The following is a 22,567-nucleotide window of genomic DNA, read 5'->3' on the forward strand; positions in this document are numbered from 1 at the left end:
TTTTAAAAATCACAGTTGTTGACACATGAATATGATGTATTTATTTTATTTACAAGAGTACTGTTTAGCTCTGGTTTGTGGTGGTGTGGGGGATTGAGCCTGACACTTCAGAGCCTCAACCACGAGAGTCTGCACCACCCACTTATTTATTTTTTTAACTTTTATATATTTTGTTATAATATTTTACAAGATTATAAAATAATAGAAGTATATTTCCACACCAGTTCCACCACTAAAATTCTATACTCCACCCCCCCCAAACAGTTATCACCATAGCTCTCCCAAGGTCATAGATGTGTGTTGATTATACATATATATTTTTCCTTCTTATTTCAAGTTCATGTGTTATAATTTTTAATATTTTAACTTATTTATTACTGAAAATTTAACTTATTTATTATTGAAAATAAACAGAAATTGAGAGGGGAGTGGGAGGTAGAGAGGAAGAGACACCTGCAGCCTGCTTCACCACTTATGAAGCTTTTACCTAGCAGGTGGTGACCAGGGGCTTGAGCCTGGGATCTTGCGCACCATAATGTGAACACTTAACCAGGTGTGCCACCACCTGGTCACATGTTTCATTTCCCTATATTCAATTTATGAATTAAATCATCCTGTGGTTGTCTTTCACTTCCTTCCTTACTTCACTGATCATAATCACTGCCAGTCCCATTCATTTAGTCACAAAGAATACTTATAGTCTCTCTTTTTTAACTACTGAATAGTTCTCCATAAGCCACACCTACTACACTTTCACCCCCACCCTCCCACCTCCCAAATGTAACTACCATAGTTTTCACAAGTCTTAGAAAAAAATTGGTTGCTTCTGGTTGTTTTTTTTTTTTTTAAGAAAATTTTTATTACAACTTCTGGATGTCCTTTTTTCTCTTTCCTCTCTGTGATGGTGCAAAAACAAAGGTTCCATATCACAAAAGTTTGGGATCCTGATGGAACTGGAGTTCAGAACCTTCTGGTTATCTTTCCCTAACATTTCTCTCTTTGGAAGTATGGACTGAAATTCTTTATAGGGTACAGAAAGAATGCAGGAGGTCTGGCTTCTGTACTTACCTCTCTGCTGGACATGGATGTAGGCCGGCCAGTTCATACCTCCCACCTATATGGATCTTTCCCTAGTGGAGTAAGGCTCTGGAGAGGTGAGGTTCCAAGACACATTAGTGAGATCATCCGCCCAGGGAGATCAAGATGGAATTGTAGTAGTATATGGAGCTTGGTGGCTGAAAGGCAGTAAAATGTAAAGCAGGACAAAATATTTAGTAACAGGGACTGAAGAGTGGGAACAGAGCTAATGAGAGTAGGGGCCCTAGGGTGGAAAGAGGCTAGAAGGTCTATTTTGGGTATATCCCTAGGAGCCTAGGATGATGGTGTGAGAGTAGGAAATAGAAAGAACTTGAAAGCTGGGTTAGGGCTCCAAAACTTGAAAAACTCTATAAATAAAATTAACGTTTAACCACGTAGATCTGGCCCAGGTCTCATGTAGCTTCATATTTAGGAGCCTGTATAACTTCCGGGCTCCTGGCAGTGTGAGCTTATAGTCAGTGGTCACAGCTAGGAAGATTTTAGGCTATAGACATTAAAGGATCAGTCTTCCTTGAGTGATATATATAATGACCCAGCCCCCAATTTGGAGAGTGGGGCAGTCCCTATCACTGCTCAGTTGTAGTGAGGGTAAGGTCCTCATCTCCCTAATGAACCACTTTTAATATATATATATATATATATATATATATATATATATATATATATATATATATAAAAAGAAACACTGACAAAAACATGGGATAAGAGGGATACAACTCCACACAATTCTGACCACCAGAACTCCATATCCCATCCCATCCCCTGATAGCTTTCCTATTCTTTAACCCTTTGGGAGTATAGACCCAGGGTCATTATGGGGTGCAGAAAGTGGAAGGTCTGGCTTCTGTAATTGCTTCCCCGCTGAACATGGGCATTGACACCAATATGTCCTGAAGCCCTGCTTCCCCAGAGCTCTGCCCCACTAAGGAAAGAGAAAGACAGGCTGGGAGTATGGGTCGACCTGTCAAAGAACTACTTTTTAAGAAGTGGTGAAATAGTTCACTTGGATAGTGTGTTGCTCTGCCATGTGTGCAACCCAGGTTCTAGCCCAACCCCCCACTGACTGATGAAGTGGTTGATCTCTTTCACACACACACACACACACACACACACACACACACACACACACGTACGTATCACTCTGCCTCTCTAGAAACAACAACAAAAAATTCTAAATTTTATTTGTTTGTTTCTTCAGAAGAGAAAGAAAGAATCAGCAGATTGATCCAGTATCAGGAACTAAATCTAGGGCCTTACACAAATCCTGTACTGTGTCACTGAGCCACTTCTCCAGCTACACAGTACAATAGCTTTTAAGGTGCTATATGCTCCAGACCAGCAGCAACTCTAGGTGCATGAAATAAATGCAGATTCCCAGACCCCACACTAGATTTACTGAACCAAAAGCTTGTGAGTAGGGTTTAGCCAATGTGTGTCCTTTATTTTTTTTTGTCCCCAAGGCTTTGCTAGGGTTTTCTATTTGCAGTTCCAATACTCTCAAATGCACTTCCCTGCCCCGCTTTTTTTCCAGGTAGAAAGTAAGCGATAAACACTAAAAGAGACACCACAGCACCACTCCATCGCTTGTGGAGATTCACCTGTACATGGTAATCCCATGCAAAAAGCAGAGGCTTGAACCCAGGTCCTTGCACATAGTAAAATGTGTACCTTACTGGGTTTGCTAGTTCCTGCTCCCCATCTACTTTTTTTTTAATTTTTTCATCTGTGATTAATAGTTACAAGATTATAAGATTACAGTGTATAGTTCCACACCACACCCACCAGCAAAGTTTTGTGTCCTCACCCTCCCACCTCCTAAAGGTAACCACCATAGTTCTTACAAGTCTTAGAAAATATTTGCTTTGTTCCTCTTCTTCCTTCTCTTCCTCTTCCTCCCCTTCTCCTCTTCCTCCTCCTCCTCCTCTTCCCTCTTCTTCTTCTTCTCCTTCTTCTTCTTCTTCTTCTCCTTCTCCTTCTCCTTCTCCTTCTTCTTCTTCTTCTTCTTCTTTTCTCTCTCTCTCTCTCTCTCTCTCTCTCCAAGTTCATGTGTATAAGTTCCATAGATTCCACATAGGAGTGAAGCCATCTGGTAGTTGTCTTTCATCTCTTACTTCAATAAGCATAATCGATCACCTCCGGTTGTATCCATTTTGTCCCAAAGGACATAGTACCATCTCTTTTGCCAATCTGCTTTTTTAACAAGCCTTTCTGATGGTTTTGATGTCCATTCAGTCCTGAAAAACACTGCTGTATATTCTAGATAATAGAGGAGAGGCTGAAAGGGTGAGCCCTCACCTTGGCCTTGTCACCAGCTTTTTCCCCAGCCCTGAAAACCTCATTTCAAATCCTCTAGAGTTCCATTTCCTTAGAAACACAAGAGCAATAGGTACTCAGTATTGGACACATGCCCTGATAATTTAAAAGCAAGTACATAAATGTTTGCCAGGAAAGCTCACTGTGGTTTATAGTCAACCTTTTTTTTTTCCTCTCAAAGTTACAGTAGTAGTAGATTCAGAACCCAAAGCATGTAGTCAGTTGTAACACATCTGGAATGCCTGTGTGAAATGAGAAGCAACATGCAGCAAATTAATAAGGAAAAGATTATTCCATCTGGGAAGCTGGGCTCTGCACCTGCCAATATGGCCCTCTTTGTGAAACAGAGTTATATTGGTGACAAATGAAATAAGTTCCTTGAGTTAATCAACTATAATGTCCAGTGGAGGAGTCCTTGGTTCACCCCTCCTGGAATGACCAGATTGAAAATGTGAAACATTTCTTCCATTTTTGTGAGAAGCATTTCCTGATAACAGGAACTGGTTTGTAGGAAGTGGGGACTGGAGAATAATCTCTCCCCACATGTACCCCATCTGTGTGTGTGTGTGTGTGTGTGTGTGTGTGCTCGAGTGTTCCTGCACACATTAGTTGCATACTACTGATACATTTGATGATAGTCAAAGACTGGGATGGGTATGTTTTGTTGTCTATGAAGCTGAATGGACACCTGAACTGAATTTGCCTATCTAGCAGTCAGGAGTCTTAATAGTTCAGTTGGTCAACTCATTTCCAATCTCTAAACTACCATGTGCATATTTGTCATAAGACTGAAGGGAGTTGGCAGTGGTGTTCCTGTTTGAGTGCATACATTACTATACACAACTACCCAAGTTCAAGACTCTGTTCCCCACCTATGGGTGAGGTGGGCAGTGTGTGTGTGTGTGGGAGGTTCACAAGTGGTGAAGCAGGGATGTAGTTCTCTTTCTCTTTTCTCCATGTCTCTCCATCCCCTCTCAATTTCTGTCTGTCCTGTAGAAAAAAATAAAAGGGAAAAAATGGCCACCAGGAACAGTGGATTCTTGTGAACACACTGAGCCCCAATGATAGCCCTGGTGGCAAAACACACACACACACACACACATACACACACACACACACACACAGAAAGAGAGAGAGAGAGAGAGAGAGAGGAAAGGGTGGCATAAAGAACTGATCAGAATGTTCTTGGAAGTAAATTCTTTCTTCCTATATAGATGAAGAAGTTTTCTAAAACACATAGAGGCGGAGAAACGGGGTGGAGAACTCATGACTTGCCATGCATGAGGCCTAGCTTTAAGTCTCAGTACCACATCACCACACAGGAGTGTCATAAGACTTGGGGAGCCTCGGGTACTATGGTCTTGGTCTCTCTATCATTCTGTGTGTGTGTGTGTGTGTGTGTGTGTGTGTGTGTGTGTGTGTGTGTGTTTATTTGAATGGGATAGTTGGACAAGAAATGGACAAATCATGCAAGCACAAGGCCTTGACACCACAAAAATGTTGGGGGTGGGGTAGGGGGAGAAGGGCCAGGAAACATTCCAAAAAGTTTCTCTCCACTCTTCTCATTAGTGCTCTTATTGCTTACCTTTTGTTATAGAAGCTATGAGGCACAGCATGGGAGTGGCAGTGGCAGTGGAGGGCATGTCCCAAAGAAGGTTTTCATTTCATATGCAATTACTGAACATGTTACAGCTGTTTGACAATCAAGCAGAAAATACCTTGAAGAAAGACACCTTAAGAGCAATCTTTTTCTGTCTGGCTCTAAACTTAACTTTCAAAGCCAAACAGTGATATTTATCTATCTCTTCAGTCACTCCATATTACACTGTAGCAGTGTTTTGCTTAGTCACAATCAAGAAACTACCTCAAACTGTAAGTCACTCTTTCTATAACCCTCTGAAACAAGACGCTTGTAGCTCCTTTCCTTTGGTTTTATTGCACCACAAGGACATACTCTCAATTTGTTTCACTGCTGGTCCCTGCACTCAGTATCCTCTTTTGGGGACTGTGACTTCAAAAGTAGGGGAGACACATAAGTTATAGCATCATCACACCCAATAGCAGACTCCTTTAGATCAGACTTTGGAGAAAGGCCATCCTCAATGGTCCTTTGACCAGCTTAGGAGACAAACTCTCTCTCTTGGCAGGGTTGAGAATTCCTCATTTCTGCAGTCAGGCTTGTATTTACTCCTGATTTACATTCATTTGGGTCTAAATCTCAGAGAATTCTTTTTTTATTTGAATCCATGAATCCCCTACTCCTGGAGATTTTTTCTTTCCATTTTTTTTTTTATTGGAAAGGACAGAGAGAAACTGAGAGAGAAGGCGAGAAAGACGGTACCTATAGACCTGCTTCACTGCATCTGTGTAGGTGGGGAGCCAGGGGCTCAAACTGGGCTCCTTTTACTTCTCACTATGTGCACTTAACCCAGTGAGCAACTAACTGCCCAGCCCCCAAGTCTGTTTTCTAATTCTATTGTGTTTCTGCTCCCTTTCCCCCTCCTAGTGACTTCAGGATTCTTTTTCTTTTGAGATCCAAATGCTCATTTCTCAGAAAACTACATATTGTAGCTAAGTACACATATCACTATGTGTATGGATCTGAGTTCAAGCCCTTGGCATTACCCACAGGGTGAAAATGTCATGAGCAGTGGAACAGTGGAGTAGTGGAGCAGTGGAGCAGGGGAGCAGTGGAGCAGTGGTACAGATGTCTTTCTCTCTACCTATCTCTTCACCCTCCCTCTCTCTATTTCTCTCTACTTCTATCAATAGTAAAAAAAAGAATAAAATTGTTGACCTTAGGGGCCTCGATGGTGGCACACCTGGTTGAGCACACATTACCACACTCAAATACTCAAGTTCAAGTCTCTGGTCCTCACAGAAAAAGCTTCACAAGTGACAGGTCTCTCTCTCTCTCCTCCCTCCCTCCCTCACTGTCCCCCATCTCTCTCAGCATCTTTCTCTCAATCAAATAAAAGAAATAATAAAAAATTATAAAGGGGGCTATGTGGTGGCATACCTGGTAGGGCATATGTATCAGAGTGCACAAGGGCCTAGCCAAGCTCCTGGTTCCTACTTTCAAGGGGGAAAGCTTCATGATCAGTGAGGCAGTGCTACAGGTGTCTCTCTCCCTCTCTTACCTCTCTTTTCCCTTTAGAGTTCTCTATCTGTCTCTAGCAAATAAAATATTAAAGACAAAAATAATAATTAAAAAAAGAAATGACTGCCAAGAGCCATGGATTCATGGTGCAGACAACATGCCCCAGTAATATATCTAGTAGCAATAAAAAAAAGTAAGGGGGCTGGATGGTGGCACACCTAGTTGAGCACACACATTACAGAGTGCAAGGACCTGGGTTCAAGCTCCCAATCCCCACCTACAGAAGGAAAGCTTCACAAGTGGAATTAGTACTGCAAGTGTCTCTCTATTTCTCTCTTCCTCTCTCTCTCCCTATCCTCTCAGTTTTTCTCTGCTCTATCAAAATAAATAATAAAGTTAAAACATCTTTTAAAAAGACAACAAAAGTGAGTTTAAATCCTGGAATCTGACTTCTGGGAACTGAACCCTACCTCTGCTACTAGTGCTGTGTATCTCTAACAAGTGACTTGACCTCTCTGTGTTCCAAATTTCCTCACAGGTAAAAATACTAACACTGACCTCATATGGTTTAAGAGAAACAAGCTAATACTTGCAAAGCATTGGGGAAATGATAAGACAATGGAATAGTCCCCAAAAGGGGCTTAGAAACTCATACTTACTCTGCTGCCAGCCATAAGGTGGGCTAACCCAATGTAGATAACAGAAACACTAACATTTTCTGACTCTTAGAGAAGGTTCTACTCTGTGTTTCATTAGCATCCAGGGACAATTTATATTTTCTGGAAAACTCAAAGAGGCAACTCTTGTTTACCCACTAGCAATACTCCTTGGCAGTTAAATGGCGACACACAAGTAGACAAATGAAGAAAGAGATATACTACAATAAGGCATTTTCCTAGACTGTACATTCCAAATGAAGCCCATTATCTTTAAGTGTTCATTCCAACTGAGTGGAAATGACAAAAGCCAGGCTGAAATGGATGCACTCAAATAGTCTGAAAGTGAAGCAAGTAGGCACAGCCACATTTCTAAATATAGTAGTGACATATAGAAGGATCCCATCTCATTCTTCTTCTGCTGCATAGCATAGACATGCATACAGCCCATTACACAATGATAATGACCATATTGTGGGGAGCAGGGAGAGGACTCAGATTATAACTTGGCCTACCTCATCTCTCTCTCTCTCACTTTGTCTTTCTCTATCTCTCATCCTTTAGCTTAAGGTAAGAAAAGAAAAATGGCCACAGTGAGCGGTGGAGTTGTGTAAGCACTGAGCCCCAGTGATAACTCAGATGGCCCCCAAAATAAATAAATAAAGGTTTTGGGGTAAGGCAGTGGCATACCCAGTTAGGCCCAAATAATACCAAGCACATAGACTGGGGTTCGAGCCACTGTTCCCCAAATGTAGTGGGGATGCTTCACTAGAGGGGAAGGAGGTCTATGGGTGTCTATCTCTCTCCCTCTCTATCTCCCTCTCCCATCTCAATTCCTCTCTGCCATGTCAAATAAAATAATAAAGTAATGGGTTTGAGGCAACTTATGTAGATCTACTCAACCCTTACAAAAACCCATCAAACAGATGACAGCATTAGCACTCCCACCTTAGATATGAGGAAACTAAGGTGCGGAACTCAGTACAGGCAGACAAAGAATAGGGCCAGGAGCCACTGTCTTACTAACTATAGAATATATAGAAACAGAAGGAATGGGGAATAGCCACATCTCTGTGAGGATATGAGCTTCCATTAAAAGGAAAGGACACTCTAGGTATATACAGATTTGAGCTTTGGGATGAATATGGCTTATTGTTTTAAGGGTTAATACACAAAGATACTCATGTTGCACAGAAGCCCTCTCCAAAGTGTATACAACCTACTCAGAACAATCTGAGGCCCAGTTGATTGCTAAAGCTTTGTGCCAGCTGTTTCCAATACGTAGGAATGGGGCAGCTGCTGCCCCTCTTACCTCATAGCAACTCACTAGGGCTTCCTCTGAGTTGGGTAGGCAACAGGCAAAGAGTCCTGGAACCAGTTCCTAAACTCTCTGGATCAAAAATTTATCAAGTTATTTTGTGTAAAATAGAAAAGAAAAAGTGACCCAGGTCCTGAAGCATATGGAATAGTAATAGAGGCCAGCCTCCGTGGGAGCCATCTACACTCCCTGCTTCTCTGTATTTCAGTGGTTAGCCCTCCTATATAAGCTAGCTGAGCTTGATTTCAACCTCAGAATCCTTCTCAAAGTTAAGTTCTCTAGAATCACTGCAATTGACTAGAGATAAACCCAAAAGATCAACTCAGTTTGCTTTCTCAGCTTCTCTAATTTCTCAACACTAGAGCTGACTCATGGTGGTATAGATTAGAAAGCTGAAGAGGCAGCTCAGAACATTCCTACTCATGACCACAGAATCTGAGCTTAGATCTACAGAGATGCAGAGGTCACATAGGCTCCTAAGCTGAATATAGGCCCCAGATGAGATCAAATCGATGGGGTTTACAGTCAATCATATTTATACACCTTTCTCATATTTGGGAGCTACTCTCTTATCTGATCCAGTTTTCTCATCCTTTTTCCAGCTATGACATCATCTCCCCAGACAATAACTTGGATACACCTGCATATCATATTTCAGGCTCAGGGGAAAGGAAAAAAAAACTAGGATAGCCACAGGCCCTTTGAAATATAACTAAAATATGCCTATGAGCTATATATAAAATGGAGACCCCCCCAACTCTTCATCTGCACTATTCCAGCCTTTAGGTTCATGATTAGTCAATAATTTGTTTTGCTTTATATGTTAACTCTATTTCCAGCCACTAGGTTTCAGATACTAGCATGATGTCAACCAGACTTCCCTGGACAGACAACCCCACCAATGTGTCCTGGAGCTCTGATTACCCAGAACCCTGCCCCACTAGGGAATGAGAGAGGGAGGCTGAGAGTATGGATTGACTTGTCAACATCCATGTTCAAGGAGGAAGCAATTACAGAAGTCAGAACTTCTACCTTCTGCATCCCACAGTGACCTTGGGTCCATACTACCAGAGGGTTAAAGAATAGGAAAGCTATCAAGGGAGAGGATGGGATACGAAGTTCCGGCGGTGGGAATTGTGTAGAACTGTACCCCTCTTATCCTATGGTTTTGTCAGTGTTTCCTTTTCATAAATAAAATAAAAATAAAGAAAGAAAGCTGAAGTTAAACCATAACTGTCATATTGGCACAGAATTTGGACATGAGAAGGTAAAGAATATTCTGTTGATACATATAGAGAGAGTGAGTGATATCCATGGCTTTATTTAGACCGATAAGTTGTCTGAAGAAGAGGCCAATAAAGTATGATTATTCCAGGAATTGGTTGAATGCAAGGAAAAGGGTTTAGCAATAGTATTACATTACTATTTTGTACCAGATGTCATGCTTGATGCTCTGCATGCTATCTAAAATATATGCCATCCAGGAGGTGAGTGAAATAGCAGATATAAGGAAACTGACAACACATATCTAGATTACTTGCTCAAAGGTCACAGATAAATAATAAAGTAAATAATAAAGTCAAATTTGAAGCCATCATTATAGTCTCATGGCTACCATCTTTTTACCTCAAGTCAGCATTGTTTTACTTTTTTTTTTAATTTCTCAAATGGCACCTAAAATTCTCTGTAAATTGTCACATTTATACTAACAATTGCTTAGCAATCTTGGTTTAATTCTATATTTTCTAGCATTTTCACCCCAGCTTATTGAAACATAGCACATAACATTAAGTTGAAATGTTGATTTGATAACATTTATGTATTTTATATAAATATGTAATACTTTATCTTACATAGTAAAGACCTGTTGTCTTAAGAACATTCAAATGGAGAGTCAGGAGGTGGCACAGTGGGTTAAGCACAAAACAGCAGCAGGATCCCAGTTCAAGCCCCCGACTCCCCACCTGCAGGGGGGTCGTTTCACAGGCGGTGAAAGCAGATCTGTAGGTGTCTATCTTTCTCTCCCCCTGTCTTCCCCTCCTCTCTCCATTTCTCTCTGTCCTATCCAACAACAACAATAATAACAATGATAATAAACAACAAGGTCAAAAAAGGGGAAAAAATAAAAAGCATATTCAAATGTACAATATAGTTGGTATTATTGACTATAGTTAGTGAACTCTTACTAGATCCCTACAACTTACCTTATAGTTAGCAATTTGTATTTTTTGACAGATATTTCCCCTTTTTCTCAGTCTCCTTAGAAGTCACCTTTCCAATCTCCATTTCTACAAGTTCAGCTTTTTAAGATTCCAAATATCGTACAGTATTTGCTTTTCTCTGACTTTCTTTACTTCTTAGCCTAATGTCATCAAGGCTTATTGCCACAAACTCTTAAGGCTCCCAGTTTTTTTTTTTAATTTATTCCCTTTTGTTGCCCTTGTTGTTTTATTGTTGTAGTTATTATTGTTGTTGTTGTCATTGTTGTTGGATAGGACAGAGAGAAATGGAGAGAGGAGGGGAGGACAGAGAGGAGGAGAGAAAGCTAGACACCTGCAGACCTGCTTCACCGCCTGTGAAGCGACTCCCCTGCAGGTGGGGAGCCGGGGTTCGAACCGGGATCCTTATGCCAGTCCTTGTGCTTTGCGCCATGGGCGCTTAACCCGCTGCGCTACAGCCCAACTCCCAAGGCTCCCAGTTTTAACAACCAGACCAGTGACTCTGAATTCTGATCTATATATTCAAATTGTTTAGGAGACTTCAAAAACCAAAAGAAACCAAATCAAAACAAGCAAACCAAACAAACAAATAATAATAATAAAAAAAAGAACTATGCCTAAATGAATTAAAGTTTCTGCTGGGAGTGGAATCTTGTTGGTATGCATGAGACTCCTTCTGTTTCATTTGGTTTAAATCCCCCCTGCTTAACACTATTCTATTTACATAACCACTTCATTCTATTTACATAACCACTGTTAACAAGTTCCACCCTCCCTCCAGGGCATTTGTAGTTCAGTGATAGGATTCTCGCCTAATCTGCCCCCTCTTTGTCACACTCTGATTTTCACCAGTCACTTTTCTCTCCACCCTCTCTATGTCACATCCTGTTTCCACCCTACTTGGCAAGTATATATAAAGACAGCATTGTGAGTTTTACAGTACCTTTAGTTTAGCTCAGCTCAGCTTAGATTGCGCTGCGTCCTGCATGAATAAAGAGATACTGCCTACAGTTCAACCATGAGTCCCTGGTCGTCTGTTACCCGCCCATGAAGCCAGCCCGGCGAAAACAACATAACCCATCGAAAACAACATATGGCGCGTACAACGTGGGACCGGACCTGTGCAACTCCCAGATAAGTGAAGACTTTGCCTACCTATGTACTATGGTCTTCTCTTCTACTTATGAAGAGGTTTGCCAAAGCCTCTACTGTTTCATCATGAGACAGTTACTCTGTCTCTGGAACATTTTGCTCTGGGCCAAACTTTGTTTCCCTGACCGGGAACTTTGGTTTCTTATGACTGGGATCATAGAGCTTGGGAGATGCACTGAGATTTCTCCTTGGACTTTCTGGATTCCCTCTCCCATGTTTCCTGAGGAAAAGGACTACATTTTGCTCCAGGCCACAATTTGGTTCTTTATGACCGTGATCGTAGACCTTGGGACATGCATGGGGATTTCCCCTGGGACTTTCTGGACTTCTTCTCACATGTTTCCCATGGAGAAGGACTACTCTAATTTGAAGAACATTCTCGAGTACCCTGGCAGTTCCCAAGTATGGAGACACGTGGTTAGTTCTACTCTCCTGATTGGATTCTTTCTTCGATGGGAAGACACTTTTAAAAATGGGTGCCTGAAGCAATCCAGCCGGAACAGTCAGAAGCACCCTAAATGGAATTTCAAGGACCTTTTTGGACTAGGACGTCCTCCGGAGACTCTTAATCCTACATGGTGAGATCTTGATAATCTGGTTCAAGTTGCGTTTCATAAGAGAATGATTTGAATGACTGAATTTTTGTTTGACATTGACTTAAAAAAATGCTGGATGCAGCCATGATTTCTAGAGACATCCAGAAACAATCCAAAAAATTGTTTTTTCCCTCCTTTGATTTCTCTTTTACGTCTTGACATGAATCTGAAACGTTTAATCCTGAAAACTGTATGAGTTATGGGTGAGGCAGATAGTGCAATGATTATGTTAATTATTCTCATGCCTGAGAAAACATAGCCCGTCGAAAACAACAGAATCTAAGTGGAAAAAAAAAAAAAAAGAACTTCCCAGTGGTTCTGTTGACCAGCCAGAGTAAAAACTGTAGCCTTGGACTATTCTCCTTCTATGTAAGTATGAGTCAGATATCAGTGAATTCTGGTCCTGACCTGGTGAATGACACTTGGGCATTGGCTTCTAAAGAGCCAGCTAGGACCCTGGTTTTAGAGAAAGTCAAATACAAGTAGGAGCCTAACCATAGAATTAAGGAAAACATGTCTACATACAAAAGTTGGCATTCAGAGTTAGAATAAGATTACCAGAAAGCTTACTTAGGAGTGATCCCATCCATACGCAGAGGAGCAGGGAGTCAAGATAGCCCTTCCTCTGTTTCAGACCTCTAATACAAACCTTGCAGGGCCTGGGTCAGTATACTGAATCCTGAACTATGGTCCTCAGTTTTCTTTAAATTCAGGACCAGGAACAGGAGAGGACCTAACTTTTCAAGAGAATCAAGCCTGCAGATGTGGTTCAGGTGAACCAGCATTGCAGAAAGCAGGGTTCCCTAGCCAGGAGGCCAGCAGATCATAATCACCTTGCTCCCCTCCAAGCAACCAGCTCTAAGACAGCAAGAAGCTTCTACACTTCATTTCACTAATACTTACCTTATTTTTCTGGACCCAAAAGTTCAAAGAAAGTTTCGAACAAAGAAAAGAATTATACAAGAAAATAATATATAGTTTTAAAAAAATCCATGTTGATTGTTTGCAATGTGTTTTCTTCAAAAGTGTTTTTTTTAGATTAAGATTTGTCTTTAGCTTCTCCCAATGTTTTTATCTCTCACACACATTTCCCTTGAGGTATCAGTCAGTCCTGAATGACACTTACCAGGGGAAAAGAACAAACAAATTCATAAGAAAACAACACACACGCACACGCACATGCACACGCACCTTCCTCTCACATCCTCTTCCTGGAGGTTTCTTTTAGCAGTAATGGGAGGATATGCCTGGCTTAAGCAGGCTCTGGGCTAATTAAAATTGGAAATGCTCTGTGCCAGCAGCCACCAGGGTGCTAATGCCCAAGGTCAGCTGGTGGAGGTTAAGTGAGCAAGTGCCTGACATCTTCCTCATGTTTTCACAACAAGAATGTGAGTCCTACTAATCACTAGCCTGTTGGATCAGAGTCTATTTGGGGCCTTCCTTTGTCCAATGGAAAGTTAGGGGTGGTGTCATCTGAAACTGCCAAGGAGCATCCAGTTTCACCCTTATCTGGGGCATGTCCCTGGAGGAAATGGAAGCAATGTCAAGGAGACCAAACTGCAGGTGTCAGAACTTCCCTTTGTTTCAATTTGTGCGTCATTTCTTTTCATTCATTTCTTTCATTTTCAGCTCTTTTCCATCACTCCAGTTCAGGTCTTGATTATATATTACCTGTACTATCATAGCTGCTGGATAGGCATCTGCAGCCCACCATCCCCTACTGTTCCCAGATTTATCTTCCTCTGACAGAAGAGTGATCTTCTTGAAGGTTCAATTGAAATTATGAAAGTGAAAACTCATCACAACACATTATGCAAATAACAATAGTAAAACAAAAGTGTATTAACTTGGTGGAAGACAGGGGTATAATCCCTACTGGTGGGGATAAGGGATAAAGTCCAGTATTTTAGCAAGAGAATAAAATAGAGTGAGAAGGGTTTTTTTTGCCTCCAGGCGTTATTTATTTATTTATTTATTTGTTGCCAGAGCACCGTTCAACTCTGGCTTATGGTGGTGTGGGGGATTGACCCTCCAGGAGTTATTGATGGAGCTGGGTGCCTACACCACAAATCCACTGCTCCTGGTGGCCATTTTTTCCTTTTTTTTTTTTTTTTTTGGATAGGACAGAGAGAAATTTAAAGAGGAGGGGAAGACAGAAAGGGGGAAAGAAAGACACCTGCAGACCTACTTCACTGCTTGTGAAGTGATCCTTCTGCAGGTGGAGAATCGGGGTTCAAACTGGGATCCTTCTGCCAGTCCCTGTGCTTCACTCTATGTGCTCTTAATCCATTGCATCACTACCCGGCCCCAGAAAATCTTTTTCAATTACTATGGCTAAATTTTGTTTTCAGGGTTTATTTTACTTTATTTTTTTTTATTGAGAACATGTTACTCCACAAGACAGTTGTCTCAGGGACACAAATTCACATCTCCTTAAAACTTGTGCCTGCCCGGCTGGGAGTATGAATCAACTTGTCAACGCCCATGTTCAGCGGGGAAGCAATTACAGAAGCCAGACCTTCCACCTTCTGCATCCCACAATGACCTTGGGTCTATACTCCCAGAGGGTTAAAGAATAAGAAAGCTATCAGGGGAGGGGATGGGATACGGAGTTCTAGTGGTGGAAATTGTGTGGAGTTGTACCCCTCTTATCCTATGGCTTTGTCAATGTTTCCTTTATATAAATAAAAAATAAGTAAGTAAATAAATAAATAAATAATTGTGCCTGCCCATGTCCCCTATCACTAAAGCTACAAATGGAGAAATAACTTCGAATCTAAGTGTTAGTGCATGTTCAAAGGCTCAAGGGTACAAAGAAGCCAGCAAAAATACTAGTCAGTGCAATCTTTCAAGTGAGAAGAAAATTTAAGGGTAAGGGTTAAATAATAGGAAAGCTATCAGGGGAGGAGATGGGATACAGAGTTCTGGTGGTGGGAATTATGTGAAGTTGTATTCCTCTTATCCTATGGTTTAGTCAATGTTTTTTTATAAATAAAAAAATTTTTTTAAGCATTTGAGGACAATCTACCTACAAGTTCTCAAAAAGGTACCCAAGATAAGCTGTTTTCTGCTCAGCAATTGTATATCAATATGTTAATCCTGATGAGAAATGTGGAACATATTATGTTCATTGTTCAAATGAACAATTATGTTCATTTCTCAAAGGCTAAGAAAGCTAGATGATTTGCCAAGTATCACTCTGTATGCACATAATATAACCAGAAAATAACTTCAGAAGAAATGTGCCATGTCAAATGAAAAGCAGTTTAGTTTTGTTTATAAAATTCTTTTTTTTTTTTTTTGCCTCCTAGGTTATCGCTGGGACTCGGTGCTAGCACTACAAATCCACTGTTCCTGGCAGCCATTTTTTCAGTTTTATTGGCTAGGAAAGAGAACTTGAGAGGAGAGAGAGAGATTGAGAGGGAGATAGATACACCTGCAGACCTGCTTCACCACTTGTGAAGTTCTCTGGCTTATGAAGCTTCCCCCACTACAGATGGGGTGCTGGGGGCTCAAACACTGACCCTTTTGTAGGTCCTTGGCATTGTACTATGTACTCAATTATGCTGAGAAGCTTCTATCTTCCAAATCAGGGCACTTTCCCTTTGGTGAATTAAGTGGACGTCTTCATATATAGGGATGTTCCACTAAAAAGAGTAGAAAGATGGTAAATTAGCAGTAGATTGTTGCTCATTGGTTCAATTCCCAGCATTACATAAAATAGGCAAACAAACAATAACAACAACAAAAATAGTAGCCGTCATGACAGTTTGGCAGATAGGGCACATTCTTTCACCCCAAGTTTGAGCCCCCACACTGCTTTGAGTGAAGAAGTGCTCTGGTCTCTCTTCCTCTTTCTCCCTCTCCCATAAAAAAATAAATGATTTTAAGGCAAAATAAATATAATGTCATCAATGGCAAGAAAATGTCAGATCTCTCATTTTAAAAAAAGATAAAAAATGTTCCCACATTTTATAGAATATTCAGGATTCAATTTTATGACACCTTCAGGACTTCCCAGGAAAAAGTAGTTCTTCTCATCCCAGATATCAATTATTTGGATTTGTATAGATGACTGAGTCCTTTGTTTTCCTCTGTATTCTTTATGTCCAATAGCCTTATGCCATAGAGTATTCAGTAATTATCTACAAATTTGAATAATAGCACTACATTTTAAGTTCCTTTTAGACCTAAGTGGCTACAAGGAAAAAGTTAAGCAGCAACAGAAGGTAGTCAGGGAAACCTGCCTGATAATATAATTGTACCTAGTTCCACATTAGACATCTGGGAAGTTTGACAAAAAAAAAAAAAAAAGAAAGAAAAGAAAAAGAAAAGAAAAGCTGTCTAGACATCATCCCAGAACAAGTGAATCAGAATATCAAGGGCTCTAGGGGTATTAATAAGGCAATGATATAATTTTGAAGGTTCCCAGATAATTTTGTGGGGCAAGCAAAGTTGAAAACTATGGACAGTTACTAGAGATTTGATAGAGAACAGGATAATTTGAGGATAGGTGTGGCTTCTCCCACCTTTTGTTTTTATTTCTTCCTCTTTTGGTAGGTGTTTTACAGTTTGCATATGCAAGTTCATATGGACATGTCACATCCACAAATAAAGTCAGACCATTGAGTCTTCATCTCTGCATTCATTTTGTATGAGGAACAAGGTGATACAGAGGTGCAGTGTGCAGTTTTGGTTAGACTTGGCTTGGTTCTCAATCTCACTTTCTGCTTTGAGGTTCTTTTTGAGACATCAAAAAGGATAAAGGACTTAGTAAAGTTGAGTTGGTCAATTTTCCACACATCCATTCTTGTAAAACACCATTGAGAGGGAAATGAAAGGAATAGCTTCTTCCTGGTTTGGATCCATTCCACTTGACTCTCTTCCTGGCATTGTAAAGCAGAATTCTTTTCAGTGTATTTGACTGTGAAGAGATGGGTTCTTGAAATGGACTCTGAAAAAATAAGGATGAGCATGTACTGAGGGAAAGCTGGGACTTGGGAGTCAGCATATTGGAAGCCTCAATTGTGCTCTGCCCTTGGTCAGCTGTGGAATCAGAGCAGGTCTCCCATCAATTCCTTCAGCCTTGGTCACCTCCTCTACAAAAGAAGGACACTTAGTTCAATGAACTTAAGGTTCTCTCCATCTCTAAATACTTCAAAAAAATTTTTGAGGCAATATGTGAGAAATATTTTGAGACTCGACTAACCACTTCTAACAAGTTAAATTTTCTGAAACTTGCTTACACATGTGCAAAAACTCTAGAGGGGAAACAGGGCGGGCTCAGTTAGGTCTTCAAATGGCTCCCTGCTTTTGAGAAAATCACACTCTCTCTGGGTCTTGCTATAATATGATGTTAAACTGCACCCTCTTTACCATCCATTTCAGCTCTGCCATCACAGGGATTGACATGCCTTAGTGCCTGAGAGTTCATCATATGCATACAGAATGTAAACATAAGGCAACACTCAATGCATAAAAGAGAGATCAGAATTCAAGGTGGAGAAGGTAGTAGTTACCTGCACTAAGTCAAGCTCAAATGCAAGCTTACAAAAGGGAGAGAAGTAGAGAGGAAGGAAAGTGGGGGAGAATCCATAAATAAAGCTTAAATTCGATATAAATTTTATCAATTCTAAGGAAATGACTTATAACTGCATTTTAATTTAAATATGACAATTATAGCACATTTTAGATAGAAAGCTCTTCAAATGAACAAATATGCTGTATATGAAATCAGCTCTCTTTGTGGGCTTAAAAATAAAAGCACTCATTTTGGTAAACTCAGCTGACATTTTCAAAAGAGAGCTAACAAATCCCATAGTCTGCCAATTCTTACTGTCAAATAATTACCATGCCTCGATTTCTTAGTTTACTTTTTCTCTCTTGTTTGGTTTTTCATTTCCCTGTATGTATTTACTGTTTTGATTTTATTTTTATTTATTTATTTTTAAATTCTCTCAACCTATATTTTCATTTTCAGTTGAGAGAGTCCACTTTTTAAAAATATTTTATTTTATTTATTTATTCCCTTTTGTTGCCCTTGTTGTTTTATTGTTGTAGTTATTATCGTTGTTGTCGTAGTTGTTGGATAGGACAGAGAGAAATGGAGAGAGGAGGGGAAAACAGAGAGGAGGAGAGAAAGATAGACACCTGCAGACCTGCTTCACCGTCTGTGAAGCAACTCCCCTGCAGGTGGGGAGCCGGGGTTCGAACCGGGATCCTTATGCCGGTCCTTGTGCTTTGCGCCACCTGCGCTTAACCCGCTGCGCTACAGCCCGACTCCCCTGTTTTGATTTTATATACTTGTTTTTATGGGCCAGGTGGTGGCACACCTGGTTAAGCACACACATTATAGTGCACAAGGACCCAGGTACAAAAGCCTCATCCCCACCTGCAAGGGGGACGTTTCACAAGTGGTGAAGTAGGGCTGCAGGTGTCTTTCTGTCTCTCTATCTCCCTCTCCCCTCTCAAATTCTGTCTCTATGCAATAATTAAAAAAAAAAAAACAACCTTGGTTTTTAAAGACTGAGCTTGGCATATTGCACCAAAGCAGAGGACTCTGGGGAAGAAGGTTATGGAGGTCCTTTGGAGGACCTTGGTGTCCTGGACCATAATGATAGAAAATACTCTCACCTAAGCTGGGGTGAGAATTTTTTGCAAACACATCTATCATAGTAAAATGAGAAGTTGTACCCATGTATCAACAACTGCTCTGTAAAACATTAACTCCCCAGATATGTGTGTATATCTGTGTGTATGTGTGTGTGTGTCTCTCTCTCTCTGTGTGTGTGTATGTAAAAGAGGGAAAGACAAAAAATATCAGTATAAACAGTTTTTGGTAGTGAATTTAGTATACAAGTTGTTTTTGTTACAAAGCATTTAATAATACAAGAGAACTAGAATTTATTTACTCAGTTCCTTATTGTTGAAATTTCAAGTTTTTATTAAAATGTTTCTTTTATAATGGTGGCTATTTTTTTTTCTACAACTAAATCCTTTAATGTAATGGCTCTTCTTTCTTGCATTCTCTTAAACTTGCACTTCAGTTCTAATTTCTTTTTTTTTTTCTTTTCTTTTTTTTTTAAATTTTTTATTTAAGAAAGGATTAATGAACAAAAACATAAGGTAGGAGGGGTACAACTCCACACAATTCCCACCACCCAATCTCCATAACCCACCCCTTCCCATGATAGCTTTCCCATTCTCTAGCCCTCTGGGAGCATGGACCCAGGGTCATTGTGGGTTGCAGAAGGTAGAAGGTCTGGCTTCTGTAATTGCTTCCCCGATGAACATGGGCGTCGACTGGTCAGTCCATACTCCCAGTCTGCCTCTCTCTTTCCCTAGTAGGGTATGTCTCTGGGGAAGCTGAGCTCCAGGACACATTGGTGGGGTCTTCAATCCAGGGAAGCCTGGCCAGCATCCTGGTGGCATGTGGAACCTGGTGATTGAAAAGAGAGTTAACATACGAAGCCAAACAAGTTGTTGAGCAATCATGGATCCCAAGCTTGGAATAGTGGAGAGGAAGTGTTAGGGAGGTACTCACTGCAAACTCCAGTGTACTTCTGCTTTCAGGTATATATTTTGCAGTAGTTTATGGGTACGTGTGAACATAAGCTCTCTCTCACAGAAACTGGTGTATATTTAGGTTATGGGACTTTGTTAGAAAGGGAACCACCTGAGATGAAATTAGAGTGTACTATAAAAGGAAAGGTCTCACCTGAGTAATGAAGCTGAAGGGTTGACATTCCACACATGAAGTCTCTGGACACAGTCTGAGGTGAAGCATGTTGAGGTGGCAATCGTTGCATTGGTTAGGTTGTGATCAGCGGATGCAATATTATTTGGTATGGATTGGGAGAGGCGTACGGGAAAGTGGGCCCTATCCAAGGGTTCCAGGACTGGGGGAAGTAGGGGCTCTATAGTGGAGATGTGAGGTTCCTGCTGTCTTAGGGTTCAAAAAGACAATCGATAGTTAATGTTATCATCACATTATTTGGTAATTGGGTTAACTTTGCAAAGTCCTTTTGTTAGGGTTTGCTGTACAGTACCCAGTATCTTGTATATAGCTGTGCTATTGGATGCTTCTAATCTACTTGGTCTAGGCTTTTGAGAGAGTTCGCATATCAAATACACAGCCTATATATTTAAAAGATTCAGTTTGTGTTTTGAAAAACTTTGAGACATACAATTGATTTTCCTCCTCTCATATTAATTAACTACTGATTTATATGTCTACATTTTACTTGGAGTGTACATAAACACCATTCCCACCACCAAAAGACTGTGACCCATCCCTCCCACCCACTCCCACCCCCCACTGGCCCAGGAAGCTAGCTGCATGTCTACCCCTCACCACAGGGTTTTTACTTTGGTGCCCTACTTACAATTTGGTCAGGTCCTGCTTTTAGTTTCCCTTTCAGATCTTCTTACTCAACTTCTGTTGATGAGTGGGATCATCCCATACTCATCTTTATCTTTCTGACTTAGCTCACTTAACATAATTCCTTCTAGCTCTGTCCAAAATGGGTCGGGTCAGAGAGGGTGGGTTCATTGTTCTTGATAGCTGCATAGTATTCCATTGTGTATATATACCACAGCTTTCTCAGCCACTCATCTGTTGTTGGGCACTTGGGTTGCTTCCAGGTTTTAGCTATTATGAATTGTGCTGCTATGAACATAGGAGTACAAACCTCTTTTTGGTTTGGTGTTATGGAGTCCTTGGGGTATAACCCCAGGAGAGGAATTACTGGATCATATGGAAGGTCCATGTCTAGCCTTCTGAGAGTTTTCCAGACTGCTCTCCACAGAGGCTGTACCAATTTACATTCAATGGTGGCTATTTTTGCAACCATTTGGATAGAGATTAAAGCTACCACCAGATCCTATACCTCTTGACCTCCTTCTGTCCCAAGGACACTCAGCTAAGGAGGGGCAGTGATGATATGGGAGCCAGTGTTTGGTATGCTGCCAGGGCCAGACAGGGAGGTCTTGGGCAGTGCCTTTCTCTTTATGAGGGAAACTTCACAGCCCTAAATAACAGAAAGGGTATTAAGATTCAAGAGGCCGGGAATTGGGTGGTAGCACAGCGGGTTAAGCGCACATTGTACAAAGCACAACGACTGGCCTAAAGACCCTGCTTGGACCCCCTGTTGGAGCCCCCTGTTCAAGCTCCCCACCTGCAGAGGCGTCGCTTCACAGGCAGTGAAGCTGGTCTTCAGGTGTCTTTCTTTCTCTCCCCTTCTCTGTCTTCCCCTCCTCTCTCCATTTCTCTCTATCCTAACCAAGACACATTATAGTTACAGTGAAATGAAGTAAGGATAAAGAAAGGATCCTACAGGCTGCAAGAGAAAAACAAAAAGTGGCATACAGGGGGAAAACCAATAAGATTATCAGCAGATTTCTCCATTCAAACTCTAAAAGCTGGAAGAGAATAGCAAGATATCTCTCAAGCTCTCAATTAAAAAAGGTTTCAACCAAGGATAGTATATCCTGCTTGACTTCCATTCAGACTAGATGGAGGGATCAAAACCTTCTCAGACAAGCAACAGTTGAAGGAGGCAACTATCGCCAAGCCTGCCTTGAAAGAGATTCTAAGAAACCTCCTGTAAACAATAACATTGCCAAAATACTTGCCATATATCAAATCAAATTAAAAAATCTTGAACAATGGCACTGCAATACATTAAATCCATAATATCAATAAATGTCAATGGCTTAAATTCACCCATCAAAAGGCACATTGTGGGAGGATGGATCAGAGAACACAACCCAACCATATACTGCTTGTAAGAATCCCACCTGACCCAGCAAGGAAAACACAGACTTAAAGTGAAAGGATGGAAAACTATCATACAGGCTAATGGACCACAAAAAAGGAGGGAACAGCCATTCTCATCTCTGACACAATAGACTTTAAATTAAATAAAGTAATAAAAGATAGGCAAGGTCACTACATAATGATTAGAGAATCAATCAGTCAAGAAGACTTAACAATTATTAACATCTATGAACCCAACAAGGGCTCATCTAAATACATGAAACACTTACTGAAAGAGTTACAAAAATATGTCAATAGTAATACAGTAATTGTAGGAGACTTCTGCACTCCACTCTCA

The sequence above is a fragment of the Erinaceus europaeus genome, chromosome 17 (assembly GCF_950295315.1).
Source record: "Erinaceus europaeus chromosome 17, mEriEur2.1, whole genome shotgun sequence".
NCBI classification, from domain to species: Eukaryota; Metazoa; Chordata; class Mammalia; order Eulipotyphla; family Erinaceidae; genus Erinaceus; species Erinaceus europaeus.